The sequence below is a fragment of the Somniosus microcephalus genome, chromosome 28 (genome assembly GCF_052327205.1).
Source record: "Somniosus microcephalus isolate GS21.2 chromosome 28, FLI_Smic_1.0, whole genome shotgun sequence".
NCBI lineage: Eukaryota > Metazoa > Chordata > Chondrichthyes > Squaliformes > Somniosidae > Somniosus > Somniosus microcephalus.
In genome coordinates, this window is record NC_141014.1 from 12,243,632 (window position 1) to 12,259,262 (window position 15,631).

Sequence of the window (15,631 nt, forward strand, 5' to 3'; positions counted from 1 at the left end):
TTTATCCAATGTATGTTAGACCAAATAAATATAAGTTTGATTTTTCACCGAAGCATTCCTGTCCGTGACTTATTCCATTTACACTCTGAATAATAATTCCCGAGTATAGAACTTTCGTAAGGCGGGGGCGATTCGAACCGTCCATCTAGCAATTGGGCAAGGATCAAAAACCGCTTACAACGAGGACACCTAAATCTCTCTGAACACCAACATTTAATAGTTTCTCACCATTTAAAAAATATTCTTTTTTTATTCTTCCTACCAAAGTGAATAACCTCGCATTTCTTCACATTATTCTCTATCTCCCTCCTTATTGCCCACTCACTTAACCTGTCTAGATCCCTTTGCAGGCTCTTTGTGTCCTCCTCACAGCTTACTTTTCCACCTAGCTTTGTATCGTCAGCAAATCTGGATACATTGTCCTCGGTCCCTTCATCTAAGTCATTAATATAGATTGTAAATAGCTGAGGCCCAAGCACCCCACTAGCTACAGCCTGCCAACCGGAAAATGACCCGTTTATCCCTACCCGCTGTTTTCTATCTGTTAGCCACTCCTCTATCCATGCTAATATATTACCCCAACCCCAGGATACCTTATCTTGCGTAGCGTTGTGGTTGTTGGAGGTCAATCATCTCAGCCCCAGGACATTGCTGCAGGAGTTCCTCAGGGCAGCGGCTCACCACCACCTTCTCAAGGGCAATTAGGGATGGGCAATAAATGCTGGCCTTGCCAACGACGCCCACATCCCAGGAACAAATAAAAATAAAACCATTCACATGGCACCTGATTGAATGCCTTTTGGAAATCCAAATATACGACATCCACTGGTTCCCATTTATCTACCCCGCAAGTTACACCCTCAAAATACTCCAATAAATGTGTTAAACACAATTTCCCTTTCACAAAAACCTAATCATATGATTTTCTGAGTGCATTGTTACCACTCCCTTAATAATGGATTCCAACATTTTCCCGATGACTGATGTCAGGCTAACTGGCCTGTCTTCTCTCTCCCTCCTTATTGTGGATGATTGCATTGACCTTACGGCCTTGATGGAATCTTGGCTACAGGTGATAATACAATCCTCCTTAATGCATCCTCCCCGCCTGGCAGCACCTTCCACCACTTGCCCCACCTAAACCGCTGTTGTGTCAATCATTAAAAACACATCACCCCAGATGGGACTCAAACCCACAATCCCTGGCTTAGGAGGCCAGTGCCTTATCCATTAGGCCACTGGAGCTGAATACAAAATGTAACCCGCCTGAGGGCAATTGACCGCTCTGAAATGTGACATCTGCCTCCGTTTCAGAGTCTTCGAAAGTTCAGCAGAGATGGGAGCTATTTTCACCCATCAAATCTGTCACTGCTCGCGCCATACCAGAGCCACCTACAACAACAACTTGCATTTATATAACGCCGTTAACATAGTAAAATGTCCCAAGGCGCTTCACAGGAGCGATTATCAAATAGAATTTGACACCGAGCCACATGAGATATTAGGACAGGAGTCCTAAACCTTGGTCAAAGGGGTAGGTTTTAAGGAACGTTTAAAGGAGGAGAGAGAGGCAGCGAGGCGGAGATGTTTAGGGAGATACCGTGCCCACTTTCCATTCCCCGACCCTGCCCGCTCTTTGTTTTCATCAGTGAGCCCTGAAACTTTGCTCAAATTTGATTCCCAATTCCTGGCCTTCTCTGCCATCAATACTACACTACTCCACTGGAATACACTGTAAGACTCAGCTGCTGTGACTCTGATCTTCTACTCAGTTGCTGCAGTTTGAAGGTAACTTTGTCCAGTTTACAGCCCATCAACCATCGCTGCTGTTTCCTGCTGAGTCTGTGACTGTCCCACTGGTTTATTTTGCTGCTGTCTGGGTCCTGGCCAGAAATTCACTCTCCTGGGCCAACGTACATTTCTCCACTGTTTCCGCATCTTATGCTGGCCTCCAACTTCACCACCGCTTTCTGCCCCACAACGATTCTCCAACATTTCCACGGAAATACATCCAGCGTACCTCTCAGTTACTCTGGATTGTGATTGTTGGAGGTCAATCACCTCAGCCCCAGGACATTGCTGCAGGAGTTCCTCAGGGCAGTGTCCTAGGTCCAACCATCTGCAGCTGCTTCATCAATGACCTTCCCTCCATCATTTTCTTTCCTTGAGATACTTATCCAACTCCCTGTTGAAAGTTAAGATTGAGTCTGCCTCCACCACCCTTTCAGGCAGCGCATTCCAGATCTTAACCATTCGCTGCGTAAAAACGTTTTTTCCACTGATGGGTGAGACTAGAACTAGGGGGCATAATCTTAGAATAAGGGGCTGCCCTTTCAAAACTGAGATGAGGAGAAACTTCTTTACTCAGAGGGTAGTAAATCTATGGAATTTGCTACCCCAGAGAGCTGTGGAAGCTGCAACATTAAATACATTTAAAATGGAGATAGACATTTTCCTAGCAGATAAGGGAATTAGGGGTTACGGGGAGAGGGCAGGGAAGTGGATGTGAGTCTAGATTCAGATCAGCCATGATCCTATTGAATGGTCGAGCAGCCGTGTGGCCTACTCCTGCTCCTATTTCTTATGTTCTTATGTCGCCTTTGGTTCTTTTGCCAATCACCTTAAATCTGTGCCCTCTGATTCTTGAATATCTCCAACTTACGAGAGTCTAACCACCACCCCTTGATATTCAACAGCATTACCATCGCCGAATTCTGCAGTGAGTGTCTCACCTCCTGACTCCCCAAAGCCTTTCCACCATCTACAAGGCACAAGTCAGGAGTGTGATGGAATACTCTGCACTGGCCTGGATGAGTACAGCTCCAACAACACTCAAGAAGATTGACACCACCCAGGACAAAGCAGCCCGCTTGATTGGCACCCCATCCACCATCTTGAACATTCACTCCCTCTACCACCGGCACACCGTGTGCCATCTACAAGATGCACAGCAATAACTTGCCAAGGCTTCTTCGGCCGCTTCTCCCAAAGCCAGGGCTGATGTCAGGCTAACTGGCCCGTCTTCTCTCTCCCTCCTTATTGTGGATGATTACATTGACCATATGGCTGTAATGGATTCTTGGCTGACAGGTGATAATACAATCCTCTTTAATGCAGTCTCCCCGCCTGGCAGCACCTTCCACCACTCGCCCCACCTAAACCACCGTTTTATCAATCATTAGAGAACACATCACCGCAGATAGGGATCGAACCCACAATCCCTGGCTTAAGAGGCCAGTGCCTTATCCATTAGGCCACTGGGGCTGAATACACAATGTAACCCGCCTGAGGACAATTGACCACTCCGAAATGTGACATCTCCCTCACAGTTTCAGAGTCTTCGAAAGTTAAGCACAGATAGGAGCTATTTTCACCCATCATATCTGTCACTGCTCATGCCATACCAGAGCCCTCTACAATGACAACTTGCATTTATATAGTGTAATGATCAGTAAGCTGTCATTCTGGAATGGTACACTAGGTGGTGCTGTATGTATATAAGAGTGGGCTACCCATGATGCACTAGGCTACCCACAAGGCAGCAGTCAAGATGGAGGCCTCTACAGATACTGTGCCTAGTCCACATGTACTGAATAAAGTGTCTAGCAAAAGCTAGCTGTTCTTAATAAAAATGACTCGTTATTAATGAACATAACATGGTACCAGGATTGGTAAGATCTGCTGAATATTGTGCAACGCGACATGGAGAATTTGAAGCCACCAGAGCGTTTGAAACTCACAGGAAATATCGACTACAATTGGCAGACTTTTAAACAACAATTCGAACTCTACATTGCTCCCATCGGATTCGGTACGAAGCCAGATGCAAGGAAAATAGCGTTGCTGCTCATGGTTGCAGGTCCACAGGCGATAGAGATATTTAATACATTTGTATTTAATCCAGAGGAGAACAGAGGAAAATTAGACGATGTGCTAAAGAAGTTTGATACACATTGTTGTCCCAAAAAGAATGAAACCTATGAGAGGTACATCTTCTGTTCTCAGACACAGCAGCAAAATGAGACTTTTGATAGCTTTATAACTGATCTGAAACTGAAAGCACAGACATGTAATTTCTCTGAGCTGAAAGCATCCATGATTCGTGACCAGATTGTGTCATAGAGTCATAGAGTCATAGAGTTTTACAGCACAGAAAGAGGCCCTTCGGCCCATCGTCTCTGCGCCGCCCATCCATCCCTGTCCAGTCTAATCCCATTTTCCAGCATTTGGTCCATAGCCTTGTATGCAATGGCATTTCAAGTGCCCATCCAAATGCTTCTTGAATGTTGTGAGGGTTCCTGCCTCTACCACCCTTTCAGGCAGTGAGTTCCAGATTCCAACCACCCTCTGGGTGAAAAAGTTCCTCCTCAAATCCCCTCTAAATCTCCTGCCCCTTACCCTGAATCTATGCCCCCTTGTTATTGACCCCCCTACTAAGGGGAAAAGTTCCTCTTTATCTACCCTATCTATGCCCCTCATCATTTTGTACACCTCAATCAGGTCCCCCCTCAGCCTTCTTTGCTCCAAGGAAAACAACCCCAGCCTGTTTAGTCTTTCTTCATAGCTGAGGCGCTCCATCCCAGGTAACAACCTGGTGAATCTTCTCTGCACCCTCTCCAAAGCAATCACATCCTTCCTATAGTGAGGCGACCAGAACTGCACACAGTACTCCAGCTGTGGCCTCACCAGCGTTTTGTACAGTACCATCATAACCTCCCTACTCTTATATTCTATGCCTCGGCTAATGAAGGCAAGTATCCCATATGCCTTTTTAACCACCTTATCTACCTGTTCCGCTGCCTTCAGGGATCTATGTACATGTACACCAAGGTCCCTCTGACCCTCTGTACTTCCTAGGGTCCTACCACTCATTGTGTATTCCCTTGCCTTATTTGTCCGTCCAAAATGCATCACCTCGCACTTTTCAGGGTTAAATTCCATTTGCCACTTTTCTGCCCATCTGACCAACCCGTTTATATCGTCCTGTAGCCTGAGGCTTTCCTCCTCGCAATTTACCACCCCACCAATTTTCGTGGCATCTGTGAACTTACTGATCATACCTTTTACATTCTCATCCAAATCATTTATGTAGATCACAAACAACAAGGGACCCAGCACCGATCCCTGAGGTACCCCACTGGACACAGGCTTCCAGTCACAAAAGCAACCTTCGACCATCACCCTCTGCCTCCTGCCACTCAGCCAGTTTAGGATCCAACGCGCCAAGGCACCCTGGATCCCATGGGCTCTTACCTTCTTGACCAGTCTCCTATGCGGGACTTTGTCAAAAGCTTTACTGAAGTCCATGTAAACCACATCCACAGCATTTCCCTCATCCACCCCCCTAGTCACCCCCTCGAAAAATTCAATCAGATTTGTCAGACATGATTTACCCTTGACAAAGCCATGCTGACTATCCCCGATTAATCCTTGCCTCTCCAAGTGGAGACTAATTTTGTCCCTCAGAATTTTTTCCAATAATTTCCCTACCACAGATGTTAGGCTCACTGGCCTGTAATTCCCTGGTTTATCTCTGCTACCCTTCTTGTATAATGGTACTACATTGGCTGTTCTTCAGTCCTCTGGTACATCCCCTGTTCCATCATGTTTGGTATTCATGATAAAAAAAAGGTCAGGGAACGTCTGTTGAGAGAAACCGAACTAACATTGGAAATTGCTGTGAAAATATGCCACGCCAGCGAGCTAGCTCGAAAGCATGCGAAGACTTTCAGTGAAATCAATAATGATGCGATTGTAATGAGTGATAATGCTGCTGTCGGTGCTGTGTCCTACAAGGGGAAGAAACGTGGGCAGAACAGAAATGAAAAGCAATCGGAGGATTAAATTTTTAATTGTAAACGCTATGGTTACAAACACCAGTTAAGAAAATGCCCAGCGTTTGGAAAAATGTGCACAAAGTGTAATGGAAAGAATCACTTTGCCAAACAATGCTTTTCAAAACTAAAAACAAAGAAAGGGCAACGAGTTAATGTGATTGAGGACACTGATTTAAGTGAGACATTTTTTGTATGAATAGTGTCATGTGACAATGTCAAAAATGATACAGAAAATGTGCAGCCCTCAGATATGGACAATGCTGAACATAAAATTAATGCAGTAAAAGAGGACAAATGGATGATCCGACTGTAGATAAATGGAGCATTAGTTACATTGAAACTGGACACTGGGGCAAAAGCAAATTTAATCAGTATGAGTGACATTAAAAACATGAAAGAAAAGCCCAAAATACAGAAAAAGTCAGTACTACTGAAGGACTATAATGGACAGAAAATAGATAGCTTAGGTGCATGCAGACATAAAGTGACAGTCAAAGACAAAGTGCATCATCTCATGTTTTCTGTTGTGGATGAAGGACTTCATTCACTACTGGGTGACAAAGCTTGTGAGGACTTAGAGCTGGTCAAGAGAGTATACCGTATAAACTGTGCCATAAGCAGACCAGATGACTCAGTGGATTCTGTAGTAAATAATTTCCAGGATGTGTTCAAAGGATTTGGAGTTCTACCATTCACTTACAAGATCCAGCTAAAGGAAGATGCTCAGCCAGTGGTACATGCTCCACGAAGAGTTCCAGCACCCCTGCGTGACCGGCTCAAGAATGAACTGGACAGAATGACCACACTAGGAGTCATCAGGAAAGTCGAAGAGCCAACAGACTGGGTTAACTCCATGGTATGTGCAAAGAAAAAGAACAATGATCTAAGAATATGCATGGATCCAAAGGACTTAAATGCAAACATAAAACGTGAACACTACCAGATTCCCAAGCGAGAAGAAATCACCAGTGAAATGTCAGGTGCCAGATACTTTACAAAGCTCGATGCATCACAAGGATTTTGGCAACTAAAACTGGATGAAGAGAGCACCAAATACTGTACCTTCAACACACCATTTGGCAGGTATTGTTTCCTCAGAATGCCTTTTGGGATAATATCTGCATCTGAAATCTTTCATAGAGCGATAGAACACATAATTGAAGGTCTGGAAGGAGTTCGGGTCTATGTTGATGATATCATCATCTGGGGCTCCACACTGAAAGAACACAATGAGAGACTGAATAAAGTGCTACAGAGCATACGCCGGAATGGACTGAAGCTCAACAAAGCCAAGTGTCAGTTTGGTGTCCAGGAAGTCACTTTCCTAGGAGATAATCTATCTGGTAAAGGAATAGAGCCAGATATGGAAAAAGCAAACGCCATACTCAAAATGCCCCGACCCACTGACGAAAAAGGAGTGCTATGCATCATGGGGATGATAAACTTCATTGGAAAGTTCATTCCTAACTTGTCAGCCAAGACAGCCTGTCTGCGAGACCTGCTACGTAAAACAAATGAGTTCGCATGGACAGAAAGACATGAACAAGAGTGGATAAACCTCAAAACAGTGCTGACAACCACACCTGTACTCACCTTCTTTGACCCAACAAAAAGAATCAAAGTGTCAACGGATGCATCAAAAGATGGCCTAGGTGCGGTCTTGCTACAAGCAGAGGGTGAAGATTGGAAGCCTGTTGCCTATGCCTCCAGGTCTATGACTGATACTGAGTGTCGATACGCCCAGATTGAAAAGGAATGTCTAGGCTTGGTAGTTGGACTAGAAAAGTTTCATGGCTACATATATGGACTTCCCACCTTCACAGTTGAGACAGACCACAGCCCATTGGTTGCCATCATAAAAAAGAACCTGAATGAGATGTCTCCAAGGATTCAACGACTCATGATGAAGCTGCAAAGATATGACTTTGAACTGATCTACACACCAGGCAAATACATAGCGTTAGCAGATGCACTATCCCGAGCACCCACAATGAGTCATGTGAGCTGTACTGAAGAAGACGTGGATGTTCATGTGAGTATGGTCACTGCTGCGCTGCCCGTGTCAGACACAAAATCAAAGCAAATAGCAGAAGAAACAGTAAAAGATACAGTATTACAAACAGTAATAGAGAACATTCATCATGGTTGGCCAAAAGGTTCCTGTCCAAAGTACTATCACATCAGGTCAGAGTTAAGTGTCGCAAGTGGACTATTACTAAAACAGAACAGAATAGTCATTCCACAGGCTCTACGTCAAGGCATGCTCAAAAGTATTCATGAGGGACACCTCGTAATTGAAAAATGCAAAAGGAGAGCAAGAGACACTGTTTATTGGCCTGGCATAAATAAGGACATTGAGAACATGATAGGCAAATGTGAGACATGTCAGAAACACCAAAACAAACAAGCAAAGGAACCAATGATAGTAGCTGACATACCAACAGCACCATGGCAAAAAGTTGGTATGGACCTTTTTCATTTAAATGGTAAAGACTATCTAATAGTGATTGACTACTATTCTAACTATCCTGAGATGGCGCTGCTCTCAAGCACCACAGCAAGCAGTGTCATAATGCATGTGAAATCCATCTTCGCCAGACATAGAATTCCCAGGATTGCCGTTAGCGACAATGGTCCGTGCTTCAACTGTAAGGAGTGGCAACAGTTTGCAGCACATTATGACTTTCAACACATCACATCCAGTCCTTTCTATGCTCAGTCGAATGGTAAGGCAGAGAAAGGTGTTGAAGTTCTCAAGCAGCTGCTGAAGAAAGCGACAGAAAGCAAGTCTGATCCTTATCTCGCCCTGCTGAGCTACCGAGCCTCACCTTTAGACTCTGGTTCTTCACCTGCTGAGCTCCTAATGGGTCGCAAGTTGCGTACCACGCTACCCTGCTGTGCAAAAGAAAAGCAGAGTAAGGAACTGAGACAGAGACTTCAACTGTTAAAGCTGAAACAGAAATCACACTTTGAAAAGTCATTCAAAACTCTGAAACCATTGACAAGGGATGATGTTGTCAGGATTGAGGATCCAGATGCATGGAACAGGAAAGCTACAGTTCTTGAGGAAGTAGGACCAAGGTCATACGCTGTTAGAACTGAGGAAGGACAGATTCTCAGGAGGAACCGCCGTTCCCTCCTAAAAACACAAGAGACTATCGAAGAGCAAATCGATGACAATGCCACAACTGAATCTTGTCACTCACCACCAGAACAATCAAACACAAATACACATACAGGCTCTCATGAAAACACATCAGACTTACCTGTGCTGAGAAGATCCACACGTGAAGTAAAAAAGCCTGATAGACTTAATCTTTGAGTACAAAGAAAACTACATTGAAAATGCATTGACTGTTGAAGATGTTTATGTTGTTATTGATTGATATTGATTGATACTGATTTTGTTTAACCTCAAAGAAAGGGGGATGTAATGATCAGTGACCTGTCATTCTGGAATGGTACACTAGGTGGTGCTGTATGTATATAAGAGTGGGCTATCCACAATGCACTAGGCTACCCACAAGGCAGCAGTCAAGATGGAGGCCTCTACAGATACTGTGCCTAGTCCACATGTGCTCAATAAAGTGTCTAGCAAAAGCTAGCTGTTCTTAATAAAAATGACTAGTTATTAATGAACATAACATTATAGCACCTTTAACCTAGTAAAATATCCCAAGGTGCTTCACAGGAGCCATTATCAAACAAAATTTGACACCGAGCCACATAAGGAGAGATTAGGTCAGGTGCCCTAAACCTTGGTCAAAGAGGTAGGTTTGGAGGAACATTTAAAGAAGGAGTGAGAGGTAGCGAGGCGGAGATGTTTCGGGAGATACCGTGCCCAGTGTCCATTTCGCGACCCGGCCTGGTCTTTGCTTTCATCAGTGAGCCCTGGAACTTTGCTCAAATTTGATTCCCAATTCCTGGCCTTTCTCTGCCATCAATACTACACTGCTCCACTCGACTACTCAGATCTTCTATTCAGTTGCTGCAGTTTGACGGTAACTTTGTCTAGTTTACAGCCCATCCCCCATCGCTGCTGTGTCTGTGACTGTCCCACTGGTTTATTTTGCTGCTGTCTGGGTTCCTGGTCAGAAATTCACTCTCCTGGGCCGATGTCCATTTCTGGATCTTATGGTGGCCTCCAACTTCACCAGTGCTTTCTGCCACACAACACTTCTCCACATTAACACCTCCAGCGTACCTCTCGGTTATTCTGCCCTCCCAAATCCCTTCAGAATGTCTGTCAACTTGCAAACACTGCCCTGACCATCTACAAGTTTATTCTGGATGGTTGCATTGACATTCTGGGCCTTGACGGCAATATCATAGTGCCAATCTTAAAAATACATCACCCCAGATGGGACTCGAACCCACAATCCCTGGCTTAGGAGGCCAGTGCCTTATCCATTAGGCCACTGGGGCTGTATACAAAGGAATGAAAATCATGAGACTTAAGGGTCAGTTTGTGACCGCCAAATCATTATTTACAGGGCAAATTATTCTCACCGCAGACAGAAAATCTTTGATTAGGATTTAAAATGCACATCAGCTGCTGTGACTCTGATCTTCTATTCAGTTGCTGCAGTTTGAAGGTAACTTTGTCTAGTTTGCAGCCCATCCCCCATCGCTGCTGTTACCTGCTGAGTCTGTGACTGTCCCACTGGTTTATTTTGCTGCTGTCTGGGTTCCTGGTCAGAAATTCACTCTCCTGGGCCGACGTCCATTTCTGGATCTTATGGTGGCCTCCAACTTCACCAGTGCTTTCTGCCACACAGCATTTCTCCACATTTCCACAGAAATACCTCCAGCGTACCTCTCAGTTACTCCGCCCTCCCAAATCCCTTCAGAATGTCTATCAACTTGCGAACACTGCCCTGACCATCTACCAGTTTATTCTGGATGGCTGCATTGACATTCTGGGCCTTGACGGCTATATCATAGTTGTAGTGTATGTGCTTTTAAGAGCCCCAGGTGTGCTGTAATGCCGGTAATGGCCACTCGGGCTATATAAGCCTGTATATTGTGTATATCCGTTAGAACCCCCCCCCCAGACTTTGCTTAGTAAACAGCTATGAACCAACTCCTGTCTTCAGTGTCTCTATCAACACACGGACACTACAGTGGCGACGAAGTGGAAACGGACTTACCTGCAATTCGGCAGCACCTCAAGAACATCGATTCCTCGGGCGTCCAGAAGACTCAAGAAAGTGAGAGAAGCTGTGGTTTCACCAGCTGGCCAAGCTGGTGGCAGGTACTGCGCTAATCCTTCCTGGGCGTCAGGCTGGGGCTCCAGCGGCTGGCTCTACAGATAAGACAGGCAGCGAAATCGGAGGCAAGCAATAACGGACTGGGAGGGAGCACTCGGGAGACGGCCGGCGCTGCAAGCAGGTCGGCGTTCAGACCTGGAGAGAAAGCCCGGCGGGAACGAGTCTCCAACTGTGAATAAATTTTAAAAAGAGAACGGAAACCGCGGGAAACAGCGTTGTCATCGGCAGCAGCGGCGGGAAAGCGCGGGAAGCGCCATATCTTTTCTGCAGAACAGAAAGAAAAGCGTGGGAAGCGCCATATCTTTTCTAAGATGCCTAAGTCTGGCAATATTGATGCTTTTGATAGCGAAATAGAGGATTGGACCACATATGTGGAAAGAGTAGAGGTATATTGCACTGCAAATGGAATAGAAGATGAAAGAAAAAGCTTCAGTACTGCTGAACCTAATGGGCGCAAAGGCATGCGGGCTGTTACGAAATGTAATCACTCCAGCCAAACCAAAGGACAAGAATTTTAAAGAAATTGTTGATACCCTGCAGGAGCACTTAAACCCAACACCGCTGCTGATAGCGGAATGATTCAAATTCTCCAAGAGAAATCAACACAAGAATGAAAGTAACGCTGATTACCTCACCGAATTAAGAAAGCTATCAAAGTACTGCCAATTCGGGGCAGGACTAGCAGATTATCTTCGAGACAAATTCGTCTGCGGTCTCTTAAGTGAAGGAACACAAAAAAGGCTGCTTTGTGAAAAAGATTTAACACTGGACAAGGCTTTCAGTATGGCTGTATCATACGAAGCAGCAGCAAGAGGAGCTGCAGAGATACAACAAAAGACACAGGACTTCGGCACCCATGAAATGACACAGGGTTTCGAAAGATGTTATCGCTGCGGCAGATCCACCCATAACCAGAGGGACTGCTGGTTCAAGGACAAAGCATGCAGGCAATGCGGAAAGGTTGGACACATTGCACAGGTATGCCGATCTGGACAAAATAAATCCACAGACAGAAAAAAAAAAATCAATAAAGAAAAGTACAGAAAGGTACAAATGATGACGGACAGCAGCTCCGAAGACCAGAAAAGCGATAGTGACTCTGAAAACAAGAGACTAAGCTGTCTCAAATTACATAATGTACTTGCCAAAGATGATTACCAAACCATTTGGGTTACCCTCACGATAGCAGGGTCCCCAGTTAAAATGGAACTAGATACAGGATCAGCTCTAACCGTAATAAATCGACAGGATTACGAGAGGCTATTTCCGCATATACCTTTAAAAGACGCATCCATTATCTTAAAAACATATACGGGGCAGAAAGTATACCCCAAAGGAAAAATAAGGGTGCCTGTTGTATACAACGGCAAAGAAATACAAAAGTTGTATTTATACATTCTACAAGATGGTGGTCCACCGTTGTTGGGACGTGAATGGATCAGAGAGATACGTTTAGACTGGCACTCCATTCAGGCACTGACGGTGACCAGTAAGGAAAAAAACAGTGATGACATCATACCTAAACGATTAAAAGACACCTTGGCCAACGCCAAAGAAGTGTTTCAAGAGAAACTAGGAACCTTGAAAGGCATCACCGCCTCAATAAAAGTGGAAGATGCAGCAATTCCCAAGTTTTTTAAGGCAAGACCGGTGCCATACGCAATTCGTCCAGCAGTCGAGGCAGAGCTGGGGAATTTGGAAAAGGCAGGCATATTATCCAAAATAGATTGGAGCAAGTGGGCAACACCCATCATTCCAGCCATGAAGAAAGCATTGAATAATGATAAATCTGAAGAACAGAGAAAAATTCGCATCTGTGGAGACTTCAAGGTGACTGTAAACCCGGTCCTTCACACAGTACAGTATCCTCTTCTGAGGAGGGAAGATATTTTCACCTCACTATCCGGAGGGAAACGTTTCACCAAAATTGACTTGGCACAGGCATATCTACAGATGGAGGTTGAAGAGGCCTCTAAAAAATATCTCACGATAAATACACACAAAGGTCTATACCAGTACAATCGACTGGTTTTCGGTGTAGCATCCGCTCCAGCTATCTGGCAAAGAGCTATGGAGCAAGTCCTCCAAGGGATTCCGGGTACTCAATGCTACCTAGACGACATCCTTGTAACAGGAGAAAACGACAACGAGCACCTTGCCAATTTGGAGCAGGTGCTCACTAGGCTGAGAGAACGGGGCCTACGAGCAAATCACCCCAAGTGCGAATTTTTCCAAAATCAAATATCATATTGTGGCCACATAATTAATAAGGAAGGGTTGCATAAGTCACCTGAAAAAATTGAAGCGGTCATAAAAGCCCCAGCACCTGAAAATGTTTCACAATTAAGGTCGTTCCTGGGATTAATAAATTACTATCATAAATTTTTACCGAACTTATCAACTCTTCTACACCCTCTTAATGAACTGCTACAAACAGGAGTGATTTGGAAATGGAACGAAGACTGTAAACGTGCCTTCCATAAATGCAAAGGCTTAATCACATCCGAAGAAGTTTTGGCTCATTACAACCCATCACTGCCAATCAGACTGGCGTGCGATGCATCCCCTTACGGCATAGGAGCAGTATTATCGCATAAATTCCCTGATGGCTCAGAACGGCCGATAGCTTTTGTGTCATGCTCATTAAACTCAGCTGAGCGTAACTATGCCCAAATCGACAGGGGGGCACTCAGCCTGATATGGGGAGTGAAGAAATTCAACCATTACTTACACGGACAAAAATTTACCTTGTTGACTGATCATCAACCCCTCATCTCCATATTCAACCCTAAAAAGGGTGTTCCCATTATGACAGCGCAAAGGCTACAGAGGTGGTCCCTTTATCTAGGGGCACACCAATACAACATAGAATACAAAGGATCAAAACAGCATGGGAATGCTGACGGTTTATCGCGCCTACCGTTGCCAACGGTAGAAGAGACACCTACAGTAGCCCCAGTGGAGATGTTCCACTCTACCATTGTGGAATGTCTACCAGTAACAAATTCTGCCATTGAAAGGGAGACGAGAAATGACCCGACTCTCTCACGGGTCTACGATTTAACAGTGAAGGGATGGCCGGCACATGGCGAACCACTGTTGCCAGCATTCTCGCAAAGAAGAGAACAGCTGTCAGTGTGCCGAGGAACCTTGATGTGTGGATCCAGAGTGGTGATTCCACCCAAACTCCAGGATAAAGTGCTAAAGGAGCTTCACGAGGGGCATCTGGGTGGAGTGAAAATGAAGAACCTAGCCAGGGCGTTTGTATGGTGGCCAGGTATCGATGGAGACATCGAAGAAATGACCAAGAGCTGCCTAGGATGCCAGAAGGCCCAAAACGCTCCACCACAAGCCCCTCTACATCCATGGGAGTGGCCCTCATCTCCCTGGCAAAGGGTACACATCGACTTTGCTGGTCCATTTATGGACTCAATGTTCTTAATCGCGGTTGATGCACACTCCAAGTGGCCGGAGGTAATAAAGATGTCCTCCACCACCACGGAAAAAACCATCACAGTATTAAGGACCATATTTGCCAGGAATGGGCTGCCGGAACAGATCTGTTCTGATAATGGACCGCAATTTGTGTCCGAAGAATTCAGGAAATTCTGAAAAACAATGGGGTTAAGCACTACACGTCCGCCCCATACCATCCCGCCACCAATGGATTGGCTGAAAGGTTTGTCCAGACCTTCAAGAAGGCCATAAAGGCCATGGGTAATGAAGACATAAAACTTCAACACAAGGTGGATAACTTCTTATTCGCATACAGGAATGCAACACATATGGTTACCAACCAAACTCCCGCCATGATGTTCTTCAATAGAAACCTAAGATGCCGGCTGGATTTGGTCAAGCCCAACATCAGAAGGGACGTGGAGAACCGGCAGTTTCAAGGCATGAATGAAAGGCCAACTAGAACCTTCCAGATAGGTCAACAAGTTTTAGCCCGGGACTACCGTACCGAGAAATGGCAGCCTGGAACTATCTGCACACGACTAGGACCACTGATGTATACCGTGGACATTGGAGAAAGCATAATAAGGCGCCATGCTGACCAAATCATAGACTCATCCGAAAAGGGACAACCTACACCACAACTCTATACGTCTAACGATGAAGTAGAGATACCCATATCTACCTCCGATCCGGTGATACTGGAACCCGATGAACCCGACACTGGCATTCAAGCCGAATCAGCCTTGCCAAAAGAACCTACTACACCACCAGAAACTACTACACCACCGAGGCGTTATCCGGACCGAGTCACGAAGCCTCCTGAGAGACTGACTTATATTTGATTAACTGCAGCAATGTGTAGATTATTTTTCTTATAACATGTAATTAATAATTACTTAAAATATGATGTACTGGTTAACTAAAAGGGGAGGAATTGTAGTGTATGTGCCTTTGAGAGCCCCAGGTGTGCTGTAATGCTGGTAATGGCCACTCGGGCTATATAAGCCTGTATGTTCGTTAGAACCCCCCCCCCAGACTTTGCTTAGTAAACACCGATGAACCAAC

The 15,631-nt window shown here is 45.1% G+C and overlaps 2 non-coding genes across 2 annotated transcripts; both read right to left on the reverse strand.

Moving 5' to 3' along the window:
• Positions 1–1,172: 1,172 nt before the first annotated feature.
• trnar-ccu (transfer RNA arginine (anticodon CCU)) lies at positions 1,173–1,245 on the reverse strand. Its single transcript has one exon. It is a non-coding gene; the product is annotated as a tRNA-Arg (tRNA).
• An 8,944-nt stretch (positions 1,246–10,189) lies between these two features.
• On the reverse strand, positions 10,190–10,262 carry trnar-ccu (transfer RNA arginine (anticodon CCU)). The gene has a single exon. It is a non-coding gene; the product is annotated as a tRNA-Arg (tRNA).
• Between the last annotated feature and the right edge of the window lie 5,369 nt (positions 10,263–15,631).